The sequence below is a fragment of the Coregonus clupeaformis genome, chromosome 1 (genome assembly GCF_020615455.1).
Source record: "Coregonus clupeaformis isolate EN_2021a chromosome 1, ASM2061545v1, whole genome shotgun sequence".
Taxonomy (NCBI): Eukaryota; Metazoa; Chordata; class Actinopteri; order Salmoniformes; family Salmonidae; genus Coregonus; species Coregonus clupeaformis.
In genome coordinates, this window is record NC_059192.1 from 56,139,077 (window position 1) to 56,152,227 (window position 13,151).

The 13,151-nt window shown below is 43.0% G+C and overlaps 1 pseudogene; it reads left to right on the top strand.

The window, feature by feature from the left end:
* The first annotated feature begins 1,656 nt into the window (after positions 1-1,656).
* LOC121583099 overlaps positions 1,657-13,151 on the top strand; it is a 29,472-nt pseudogene continuing 17,977 nt past the window's right edge.

Below are 13,151 nucleotides of genomic sequence, written 5' to 3' on the forward strand. Positions count from 1 at the left end.
GGCAAGCAGCTTGGTGAGAAGGCAACAACTGTTGGCGCAATTATTAGAAAATAGAAGAAGTTCAAGATGACGGTCAATCACCCTCGGTCTGGGGCTCCATGCAAGATCTCACCTCGTGGGGCATCAATGATCATGAGGAAGGTGAGGGATCAGGCCAGAACTACACGGCAGGACCTGGTCAATGACCTGAAGAGAGCTGGGACCACAGTCTCAAAGAAAACCATTAGTAACACACTACGCCGTCATGGATTAAAATCCTGCAGCGCACGCAAGGTCCCCCTGCTCAAGCCAGCGCATGTCCAGGCCTGTCTGAAGTTTGCCAATGACCATCTGCAACAACAGTCGCCGCGCGCTGAAATATAATTTCTTTGGAGAATCAAAAATCACTTTGGAAAATCACTTTGACTCCGCCTCCTAAAGTGCCACCGTACACAGAAATGCTGGTTTTAGGCAAGCACTAAAAAGGCATGGCAGGCCAGGGCTTATGTTTGGAGTGTAGCCTAGCTTGTTTTACACCATCCCAGCAGGGCAAAGGACTCGGGGCTGAGACAAAATCATTAGGAGCTAAAGCCCCAAAAGCCCGGGTCTGGTGACATCAATGGCTCTGCCCCACCTGCCCTGAATGATGGGTCGCCACTGCTCATTGTTAACCTACAGTATAGGCTAGATGTACGGGATGGCCAATTCAGGAGATCCCTTCGATCTCCGCTGAGTTGGGTAGATCTGCTTTTAGGTTTTGATTTAGATCACTTCGATCTCCACTGAGTTGGGTAGATCTGCTTTTAGGTTTTTTGCACCTGTGGAATTATCTACAATGCACTTTAAAATGTGAGGAATTGGTGCCTCTAGGGCATTTCAGACGGTTTTTAGGGGACCTTTTTACTGAAGAATGTGTCTGTTTTTATGATTGTGTTTTGCTTTCGTGTATTGTTGTGTATAATAACGTGTATTTTAATGTGTATATGAATGTGTAGTTTAATGTGCTTATTGTATTTTGATGTGTATTGTTGTGCTATACAGGACTCATCTGGAAAATAAACCTTGGTCCCAGCATTGACTCCCTGTCAAAATAAAGGTTAAATAATAAAAAATAATACACAGTTCAATGAAAAACATACTTGCTTTAGCCATGCTTTTATGTATGTTCACCGGTTCCGAAGCTCAACCCCCTATGCTCAACCCCGCACCAGTGTTGCCAACTCCTCAATAAGGAAAGTAGCTAGAAGTCCCTAAATGACATATCACCTAATTTGCATAATCGGCCATGTGCATGTAATTGTGATGGACGCTGTAGGAGAGAAGAATAATGTCACGGGAGAGACAAAAAGTTAGGAAAAAACACCCTACATTTACATCCCGCCCTGAATGTAAGCCAGGGCGGGATCAGCCAGCGGCGGCTTCCCGCATGCGCGATTCATTTGCAGTCTGGACGCGGAGGGGTGAACATCTCCTGCTCTGACTGCAGCTGGGAGGGACTGCTGCGCAAGGACTGGGCCACCTGTGAGTGCTTTGGGATGGGCGTAACAAAGCACCCGCTGTTCCTTGAGAAGAGTAAGAACGATACGTGCTTTCACGTCAGTCTCCAAAAGTCTCCAATAACACCAGAAAAAGTCGCTAGTCGCTTTTTTGAAAATGTGTCGCTAGAGGGGTCGGAAAACTCGCTAAATATAGCGACAAAGTCGCTAATTTGGCAACACTGCCCCGCACTGTCATGATCAAAATTTCATTGGCTGGTACTCAGCCTATGCAGATTTCTGAACCCTGGAGGATTGGACGCTGGGCCAGTGGAATGCTAGCGACAAAGTTGTCAAATAAATCGAAAGAGGCAACACATTCCTACTGGCATTCCGAGCCTATGCTCAGGGTCCACAGTCCATTGGGGTGAACCGAAGTGCACGATGTCGGGTGTCAAAAAGAAGGAGACGGTAAGATATGCATAGACGTATTTGAAACATACTGAAATGTATTTTGAAAGTTGTCTGATAGCCTAAGAATGTATAGAAATGTTGTAGCCTCAATGCATGTTGAGAATATTTCGTGTATAGTGCGCTGTGGTCTACTTCACGTGTATTTCGTTAACTAACTGCAGCCGCATTGGAATTTAAACTATTCCAGATAAGTTACATAATAGCAATTATGTGGAGAAAGTGCTAGACATGTTTGTTCACCAAATCTTTGCTTCATAAACGATGGATAGAGGTCTCCCACTGGGCACAGACTTCATTCAGTTCAACGCTTAGTTTTGATTTACATTTGATTGAGTTGTCAACTAACATGAATTCAACGTGAAATTTACAAAACAGGTCACCATGTCATTGGATTTAGGTTAAAAGCTGGGTGAAAAAAAGACTATGTTGAAGACTTTTGCAAATCCAATTAGTTTTCCACGTTGATTCAAGGTCATCACATTGCTTTTCTGGGTTGAAATGACGTGGAAACAACATTGATTCAACCAGTTTTTGCCCAATGGGCTAATACGATCAGCGGTGTCACTGTTGATAGTGAAGTAGGCTATTTTCAAGTTTTCACTCTTTTGGACTGTCATTGTGTGAATGATCATTAATGTGACGGTTAAATGGTAACAAATAGTTTGAGAAGTAGGCCTAATGATCATTGACGAGTCGACTCGAATCATCCAATTCATTGTATGAGTCCCACTTAGAATACACCATAACTGAAGCCTTCATAAACCCTTTATAAGACCTAGTCTATATGCATCAGAAATACTTTATAAGCAAATGTTCCACCATAGCCTTACTTATGGTGGCACAGGTTTATGCCACATTTGACAAAGCCACCGTTCATTCAATGGCTTTGATTTCATTTGTGAAGTATCTAAGTAGCTGTCCTGTAAGCTTTTATGAAGCCTTATATTAGTAGGAAGTTGATATTTTAAAGTTATTTTATGTTGTGTTGCTGATACAGGCTACTTTTGTGCTGCTGAAGAACTGAAGATGAAGTTTGTGTGGCAGAAAACAATCAGTGTAGTCAGTAAAAAATAACAACACAAATGCTTTGTAACAATGACATTTAGCTCACTGTAGTCTGCATAGTTTCTAAACAGGTTTACTGACTATCAGTTAGCACAGTATGTGGCAATAAGTTAGCACAGTATAAGTTGGAAGAGTGTGGAAAACAGCAAGTTGATAGGTTGCTGGTTCCAATAATTCAGTAATGGTTTTGCACTGGTATCTTATATTATAATATTCTGCGCACAATCACAGTCTGACCTTGACCTTCATAGGGAAGCATTTGTACAGTATGTAAGGAACTGCAGTGTATCAACAGATATGCCGATACCCTACATGTTATTATTTATAACTAACCTGTAGGCAAAAGATAACAAAGAATGTTGTCACTCAAGTAATTGTTTTCTCAATATTTTGATACACCTAATACGCTTACTTTATGTCAGATTTCCACTCCTCTCTGTATGGGGACTGTATAGCTGTGTGTGTGCTGTTAAGGTTAGGGAATAGGAAACATGTCCAAGAGTAAGTACTGCTGTTTATTTTGTTCTGCATAATAAATATGATGGGGGCAGTAGGGCAGTAGGGAACATTTTGTTTACCACCTTCTATAGACTTTTCTAACAGGACCTGTCACATCAAATCACATTTTATTCGTCACATGTTTTGTAAACAACAGGTGTAGAACAGGGATCATCAACTAGATTCAGCCATGGGCCTATTTTTTCTTGAGCAGAAGGTCGGGAGTCCGGACCATAATTACAAATCATTTGTAGACCGCAAATTGACCACAGGAAGCCCAAACAGACTAAAACATAATCATTTCAAACCTTGCTTACATTTGTATACAACCACGTGTCTCTCTATTATGCATGGGAATACTTGGAAACAGATTTCTTAAATAAAAATGACTTGGAGCTGATTTCCTGGTGTTTTTACAGGTCTATTATGTCCAACAATGAAAATAATAATAATAATTATTATTTCTTTTTTTTAGAAAACTTGGGGGGCCAAATAAAACTGACAGACGGGCCGCCAGTTGGGGAACCCTGGTGTAGACTAACAGTGAAATGTTTACATAACGGGCACTTTCCAACAATGCAGAGAGAAAGAAAATATAGAAATAATAGAAAAGTAAAACACGTAATAATAAAAGTAATAATAAATACATAATGAGTAACGATAAATAGTTAACCAAATAGCTTCCCGGACGAACTATTTAGCAGTCTTATGGCTTGGGGGTAGAAGCTGTTCAGGTTCCTGTTGGTTACAGACTTGGTGCATCGGTACCACTTGCCGTTCGGTAGCGGAGAGAACAGTCTATGACTTGGGTTGCTGGAGTCTTTGACAATTTTTAGGGCTTTCCTCTGACACTGCCTGGTATCAAGGTCCTGGATTGCAGGGAGCTCGGCCCCAGTGATGAACTAGGCCAAACGCACAAATATATATAGCGCCTTTTGGTCAGATGCCAAGCAGTTCAAATCAAACTTTATTTGTCACATGCGCCGAATACAACAGGTGTAGACCTTACTGGGAAATGCTTACTTACAAGCCCATAACCAACAATGCAGTTCAAGAAAGAGTTAAGAAAATATTTACCCAATAAACGAAAGTAAAAAATAATAAAAAGTAACACAATAACGAAACTATATAGAGTTGCCATACCAAGTGGTGATGCAGCCATTCAAGATGCTCTCAATGGTGCAGCTGTATAACTTTTGGAGGATCTGAGGGCCCATGCAAAATATTTTCAGCCTCCTGAGGGGGAAGAGGCGTTGTCGTTTTCAAACATTTGCCAAAATGCAATTTGTGTGAAAACACCATTGTAAACAGCGGTCCTGGGAAAACATCATTCTAAACTGTGCACCTGATAGCAGTTCCATATGTGACGGAGGAGGAATCTAAAGATGCAACAACTAGGATGGGTTGCTAATGTGACTAGGATTGTGCCTTTGGCTTCTGGACAACAATAGAAAGTTGATATGAAAACCAATAGTGCAGGAGGGAAATGGCATAGTGGTGGGTCCAATAGGGAAGTAAATGGAAATACATTTGCCAAAATTATATAATTACTCCTGTCTATACAGAAATAAGTAAAATCATTCAGAATACTTAAATGATTTTAGCCACAGAGGAATCGAGGATCATTAGCTTCTTTTAAAAAGTAGCTGTGGATTGTTTCAAATCATAAGCTCGTAGGCTTGAGAAGTCCGCAATTTGGCAATAGGCCTAGCTGATAATTGAGTTGCGGCTGTCAGTGAAAAGCATCTAAAATATATGTGAAGATAATGTGTCTTGAGTATAATTTAAAACAACCAGCAACCAGCAGAGGAGCTGCAGGAGAAATCCTGCTCAAAATAGGCTCTGTATGCTGTGCACGTTTGATCGTTGTGTTGGATAAATAAGATACATGATGACTAATGAAAATACACACAGGCCAATTTAATTCCACTAAATTATGCAAGTTAACCTATAGACCGATAAGCATGATGGTGAAATATATTTCCATTGACTGGTATTTCCATCAATGAATGAAAAGTATTATTTTGCAATGGGATTTTTTTTCTCGCGGTCATTTTGGCCGGCAACAGTTTTATGTATAGGCTTTTCATATATATTTTTTTTTTCCGGCCAAAAGTCGGCAATTGTCAGCTAACGGAAACCCTGAGTCCACGATCAGCTCCTTTGTCTTGCTGACATTGAGGGAGAGGTTGTTGTCCTGGCACCACACTGCCAGGTCTCTGACCTCCTCCCTCTAGGCTGTCTCATTGTCTTCAGTGATCAGGCCTACCACTGTGGTGTCGTCGGCAAACTTAATGATGGTGTTGGAGTCGTGCGCGGCCACGCAGTCGTGGGTGAACAGGGAGTACAGGAGAGGACTAAGCAAGCACCCCTGTGGTGCCCCCGTGTTAAGGGTCAGCGTGGTGGATGTGTTGTTGCCTACCCTCAGCACCTGGGGGTGGCCCGTCAGGAAGTCCAGGATCCAGTTGCAGAGGGAGGTGTTCAGTCCCAGGATCCTTAGCTTAGTGATGCGCTTGGAGGGCACTATGGTGTTGAACTCTGAGCTGTAGTCAATGAACAGCATTCTCACATAGGTGTTCCTCTCGTCCAGGTGGGAAAGGGCAGTGTGGAGTGCAATAAAGATCAGCTGTTCCGACAACTGTGTGATCACGCTCTCCGGAGGTGATGTGAGTAAGACCTTATAACATGTTAACATTCACAAGGTCGCAGGGACAGACGGATTACCAGGACGCGTACTCAGAGCATGCGCTGACCAGCTGGCAAGTGTCTTCACTGACATTTTCAACCTCTCCCTGACCCAGTCTGTAATACCTACATGTTTCAAGCAGACCACCATAGTCCCTGTGCACAAGAACGCCAAGGTAACCTGTCTAAATTACTATCACCCCGTAGCACTCATATCTGTAGCCATGAAATGCTTTGAAAGGCTGGTCATGGCTCACATCAACACCATCATCCCAGACATCCTGGACCCACTCCAATTCACATACTTCCCCAACAGATCAACAGATGACGCAATCTCTATTGCTCTCCACATTGCCCTTTCCTACCTTGTCAAGACGAACACTTATAGTGCATTCGGAAAGTATCCAGACCCCTTGACTTTTTCCACATTTTGTTACGTTACAGCCTTATTCTAAAATTGATTAAATAAAACATTTTGCTCATCAATCTACACACAATACCCCATAATGACAAAGCGAAAACAGGTTTTTATAAATTTTTGCAAATGTATTGAAAAAAAGTATTCAGACCCTTTGCTATGAGACTCGAAATAGAGCTCAGGTGCATCCTGTTTCCATTGATCAACCTTGAGATGTCTCTACAACTTGATTGGAGTTCACCTGTGGTAAATTTAACTGATTGGACATGATTTGGAAAGGCACACACATGTCTATATAAGGTCACACAGTTGACAGTGCATGTCAGAGTGAAAACCAAGCCATGAGGCCGAAGGAATTGTTCGTAGAGCTCCAAGACAGGATTGTGTCGAGGCACAGATCTGGGGAAGCAGCATTGAAGGTCCCCAAGAACACAGTGGCCTCCATCATTCTTAAATGGAAGAAGTTTGGAACCACCAAGACTCTTTCTAGAGTTGGCCGCCCGGCCAAACTGAGCAATCGGGGGAGAAGGGCCTTGGTCAGGGAGGTGACCAAGAACTCGATGGTCACTCTGACAGAGCTCCAGAATTCCTCTGTGGAGATGGGAGAACCTTACAGAAGGACAACCATCTCTGCAGCACTCCACCAATCAGGCCTTTATGGTAGAGGGGCCAGACGGAATCTGCAGTAAAAGGCACATGACAGCCCGCTTGGAGTTTGCCAAAAGGCACCTAAAGGACTCTCAGACCATGAGAAACAAGATTCTCTGGTCTGATGAAACCAAGATTGAACCCTTCGGCCTGAATGCCAAGCGTCAAGTCTGGAGGAAACCTGGCACCATCCCTGCGGTGAAGCATGGTGGTGGCAGCATCATGCTGTGGGGATGTTTTTCAGGGACTGGGAGTCTAGTCAGGATTGAGGGAAAGAAGAATGGAGCAAAGTACAGAGAGATCCTTGATGAAAACCTGCTCCAGAGTGCTCAGGACCTCAGACTGGGGCGAAGGTTCACCTTCCAATAGGACAACGACCCTAAGCACATAGCCAAGACAACGCAGGAGTGGCTTCGGGACAAGTCTCTAAATGTCCTTGAGTGGCCCAGCCAGAGCCCGGACTCGAACCCGATCGAACATCTCTTGAGATACCTGAAAATAGCTGTGCAGCGACGCTCCCCATCCAACCTGACAAATCTTGAGTGGATCTGCAGAGAAGAATGGGAGAAACTCCACAAATACAGGTGTGACAAGCTTGTAGCGTCATACCCAAGAAGACAAGAGGCTGTAATCGCTGCCAAAGGTGCTTCATCAAAGTACTGGGTAAAGGGTCTGAATACTTATGTAAATGTGATATGAGTTTTATATTTTGTATACATTTGCAAACATTTCTAAAAACCTGTTTTTGCTTTGTCATTATGGGGTATTGTGTGTAGATTGATGAGGGGGGAAAAACAATTAAATCCATTTTAGAATAAGGCTGTAACGTAACAAAATGTGGAAAAAGTCAAGAGGTCTCAATACTTTCCGAATGCACTGTATGTGAGAATGCTGTTCATTGACTACAGCTCGGCTTTCAACACCAAAGTGCAATCCAAGCTCATCACTAAGTTAAGGACCCTGGTTCATGTTTTACTGCGCAGTATCCATATAGAAAATGTCATATTTAAACATTTTTGTTTTATTAAATAATGTAAACTTCTAAGATGGTTTTGGAGATGGCCCTAAAATAACCATGCTGGAAGGGGAAATGGCAACACAGAGGGAATGAGAGGGAGAGAGAGAGGTAGAGTTAGAAATGCAGACAGACCAAGAGGGGAAGGAAGTGAGAACGGGGCAGAGTGAAAAAGATGATAGGAGTCAGATAGATCTAGTTACAATACAGATAATGAAAGAGGGTAATAGTGAGAGGGAGAGTGACAGAGAGGGAGGGAGTAAGGTAGTAGAAGTAGTGAACGTTGAGTAAGAATGACAGAAAAGGGACAGGAAGAATGAATCATGGATAGATTGATGGAGAGAACAAAGGGAGTGATAAAAGCAGACTGAGTTACACAGCATGACATGTGATTGGATCAGTGTGGTTGGGGCTGCTGAAGTGACAGTGGAAGAGGAGGGTGTAGAGGGAGGGCACAAAGTAAGGGTAAGCGTTGGTGGGTGTCTGCTGGGGTTCGATTAATGGTACTGTTTGATTTGTTTCCACCCACTATACACTCAGCATTGTGCTTGTGTGCAAAAGAGGGTAGATGATTATAAAGGGAATTCATAATCCAATTCCAAACTTGCCTTGAGGCCACAGGTATGTGATGCCTCAGTCAGACACGCTTCCAACAACAGAACAGGGAATCCAAAGCTCCGATAGTGTAAAAACAAACATTTATTTTCCAAACAAAAGTTAATTTCATAGGCTATATTACATCGACGATCAAAGTCAAAGCAAACAGATTTAAACTGTAAACAAAAGGTATAGACTAGAAGCAGCTTTCTTAGTTCCAAGTCTTAGCGTGGGGTAGCGTAGCGGTTAGAAAACTAGAAGGTACTGCCATACCTGAGGCCTAGTAGACCCATACTGCCTAAAACCAAAATAGGTAAAATGGGGACTGCTATATGGGGGATTCCAGCTGCAGACATAGCTTGGTGATGGGCCTACAAAGTTTGGTGGTCTGGGTTTACATTTACATTTTAGCAGACGCTCTTATTCAGAGTGACTTACAGGAGCAATTAGGGTTAAGTGGCTTGTTCAAGGGCACATACAGATTTTTCACCTAGTCGGTTCAGGGATTCAAACCAGCAACCTTTCTGTTACTGGCCCAACGCTCCTAACCGCTAGGCTACCTCACCTACACTTGCCTAACCAGCGCTCTGGAGTCTGGGGTGGTTTGTGTGACTTGCCCCATGATCCACGATTTACGTGGGGCAGAGTCATCCACGATAAGAACTATGTCCCCAGGGACAAAGTTTCTTATTTTTCTTGTCCATTTTTGTCGCTCCTGCAACTCAGGAAGATACTCTTTGGTCCACCTCTTCCAGAACAAGTCTGACATATATTGCACCTGTCGCCATCTCCTTCTGGTATAACAATCCTCCGGCTTAAACACTCCCGGGGAATACAGTTGAAGTCGGAAGTTTACATACACCTTAGCCAAATACATTTAAACTCAGTTTTTCCCAATTCCTGACATTTAATCACAGTAAAAAGTCCCTGTCTTAGATCAGTTAGGATCTCCACTTTATTTTAAGAATGTGAAATGTCAGAATAATAGTAGAGAGAATTATTTATTTATTTCAGCTTTTATTTCTTTCATCACTTTCCCAGTGGGTCAGAAGTTTACCTACACTCAATTAGTATTTGGTAGCATTGCCTTTAAATTGTTTAACTTGGGTCAAATGTTTCGGGTAGCCTTCCACAAGCTTCCCACAATAAGTTGGGTGAATTTTGGCCCATTCCTCCTGACAGAGCTGGTGTAACTGAATCAGGTTTGTAGGCTTCCTTGCACGCACATGCTTTTTCAGTTCTGCCCACAAATGTTCTATAGGATTGAGGTCAGGGCTTTGTGATGGCCACTCCAATACCTTGACTTTGTTGTCCTTAAGCCATTTTGCCACAACTTTGGAAGTATGCTTCGGTCATTGTCCATTTGGAAGACCCATTTGCGACCAAGCTTTAACTTCCTGACAGATGTCTTGAGATGTTGCTTCAAAATATCCACATAATTGTCCTTCCTCATGATGCCATCTATTTTGTGAAGTGCACCAGTCCCTCCTGCAGCAAAGCACCCCCACAGCATGATGCTGCCACCCCCGTGATTCACGGTTGGGATGGTGTTCTTCGTCATTCTGGCCAAACAGTTCTGTTTTTGTTTCATCAGACCAGAGGACATTTCTCAAAAAAATATTATCTTTGTCCCCATGTGCAGTTGCAAACCTTAGTCTGGCTTTTTTATGGCGGTTTTGGAGCAGTGGCTTCTTCCTTGCTGAGCGGCCATTCAGGTTATGTTGATATAGGACTCGTTTTACTGTGGTATAGATACTTTTGTACCTGTTTCCTCCAGCATCTTCACAAGGTCATTTGCTGTTCTTGGATTGATTTGTACTTTTCCCACCAAAGTACGTTCATCTCTAGGAGACAGAACGCGTCTCCTTCCTGAGCGGTATGACGGCTGCGTGGTCCAATGGTGTTTATACTTGTGTACTATTGTTTGTACAGATGAACGTGGGACCTTCAGACGTTTGGAAATTGCTCCCAAGGATGAACCAGACTTGTGGAGGTCTACAAATATTTTTCTGAGGTCTTGGCTGATTTCTTTTGACTTTCCCATGATGTCAAGCAAAGAGGCACTGCGTTTGAAGGTAGGCCTAGAAATACATCCACATGTACACCTCCAATTGACTCAAATGATGTAAATTAGCCTATCAGAAGCTTCTAAAGCCATGACATCATTTTCTGGAATTTACCAAGCTGTTTAAAGGCACAGTCAATCTAGTGTATGTAACTTCTGACCTACTGGAATTGTGATACAGTGAATTCTAAGTGAAATAATCTGTCTGTAAACAATTGTTGAAAAAAGACTTGTGTCATGCACAAAGTAGATGTCCTAACCGACTTGCCAAAACTATAGTTTGTTAACAAGAAATGTGTGGAGTGGTTGAAAAACTAGTTTTAATGACTCCAACCTAAGTGTATGTAAACTTCCGACTTCAACTGTATATGGTTTGGTGTTTAGAAGAAGAAAATAGTTGGGGGTGAGAAGCTCCAAATCATTAGGGTTTTAGTGATAGGCCTGTCATTGATGATTGACTCTACTTCACAGAGCAGGATCTGCAGCCTTTCATCATCCAGTGTCTGCTGAAGCAGTATGGCACTAAGAACCCTTCTCATTGTCCTCATCTGTCTCTCCCAAATACCACCATGGTGCGATCCAGTGGGAGGGTTAACCTTTTTTGAGCAGGGTGTCCTGTATCTGAGCATCATCCAGGCCCCGAATGGCCTCCTTTAGCTCATGCTCTTCTCTGACAAGGTTGGTACCATTATCCGAGGGGATAACCTTCACTTGTCCTCTCCTGGCAACAAAACTTCTTATAGCATTTATGCAAGAGTCAGTGTCCAATGAATGTGCCAGTTCTATATGTACAACTCTTATATTCAGGCATGTAAAGATGACTCCATGCCGCTTGACAGTTCCTCTGCCACGCTTTATTTCAAACGGGCCAAAGTAGTCGACGCCCACATTGGTGAAAGGTAGCTCATCTGGAATCAGTCTTTCCTGGGGAAGGTCTGCCATGTGCGGCTCACCTCTGCTTCCACTCAGCTTTCTGCAAACAACATATTTGGAGATTACCTTTCTGATAGATGTATTAGCACTAGGAATCCAGCATCTCTGTCTGAGGCGAGAGAGTGTGTGATTTCGTCCACTGTGTCCAACATCCTCATGAACATGTCTGATGATGAGCTGAGTCACATGATGGCTGTTGGGCATGATAGCTGGGTGCTTAGATTGTGCTGGCATTGCTGACCTGCTCAATCTGCCACCTACTCTCATAACACCATCTTGGAACACTGGAGACAGTTTGTGAAGATGGCTGTTCCTTTTTACCATTGAGCCTTTCTTCAGAGCTACCATTTCCTCTGGAAACATTATCTTCTGACAAAAATGAACAATTTGCACTCCTGCATCCATCAGCTCGTCCACAGAGAGTGACCTTTTGATCATTGTTCTTTTGTAGCCTTCAACTGCTTCTCCATCAGATCCTCATCATTTTGTCCCAACCTTAGATTATTTATTTTCTCCCACACTTGCTTTAGTGCACTTTTGACCTTTTAGGGTCCACGCAACCAATGCTTCTGAGGCGATGCCACTCCGAGTAGTGAGAGATGAGCTTGCTGACGTCATCAACATTCTGTTCCACAGATACAACATTCACCACCGTGTCTCTCTTCACCTCCGGATCATCAACGGCTAGAGTTTGATCTGGCATCTGTGAAATCTTGCAGTTTCATTTCTGACATTGAACACAGATGTGCTGACAGTCCAAAAAACTGATGGTTCGAGTGGTAACTATAACACTGATCTCATCATCTTGTCTACACGTACAGCTAATTTGGCAGCTGTGAGCTCCATACGTGGTATGGTGACTGGTTTTAATGGTGCGACCCTGGCCTTACCATGATGAAAGCACAGTGAACTTGACTCTTTCTGTTCTTCAACAACAGGTAAGTGACAGTACCATAACAATTCTCACTGGCATCAGCAAAGTGATGGAGTTGCACTAAAACTGGTTCTCCAAAGTCACTGGGGTTGATGCATCTCCTGACTTCGTAGACTGACAGCTGGTTCAGATCCATCAACCAGTTACACCATCTTATAGCCAGAACTTCAGGGATGCTATTGTCCCATCCAAGTTTCATCCTGCACAGCTCTTGCAAAATCTGTCTTGCAGGAATGAGAGGTGCAAGAATACAGAGCAGGTCGTAAACAGAGCTCACAATAGAAAGAATGCCTCTTCTGGTAAGTGATCTGTCAAATAAGTATAGCCAGTTATATTTGTAATGGCTTAGCAGATAATAACAAAAG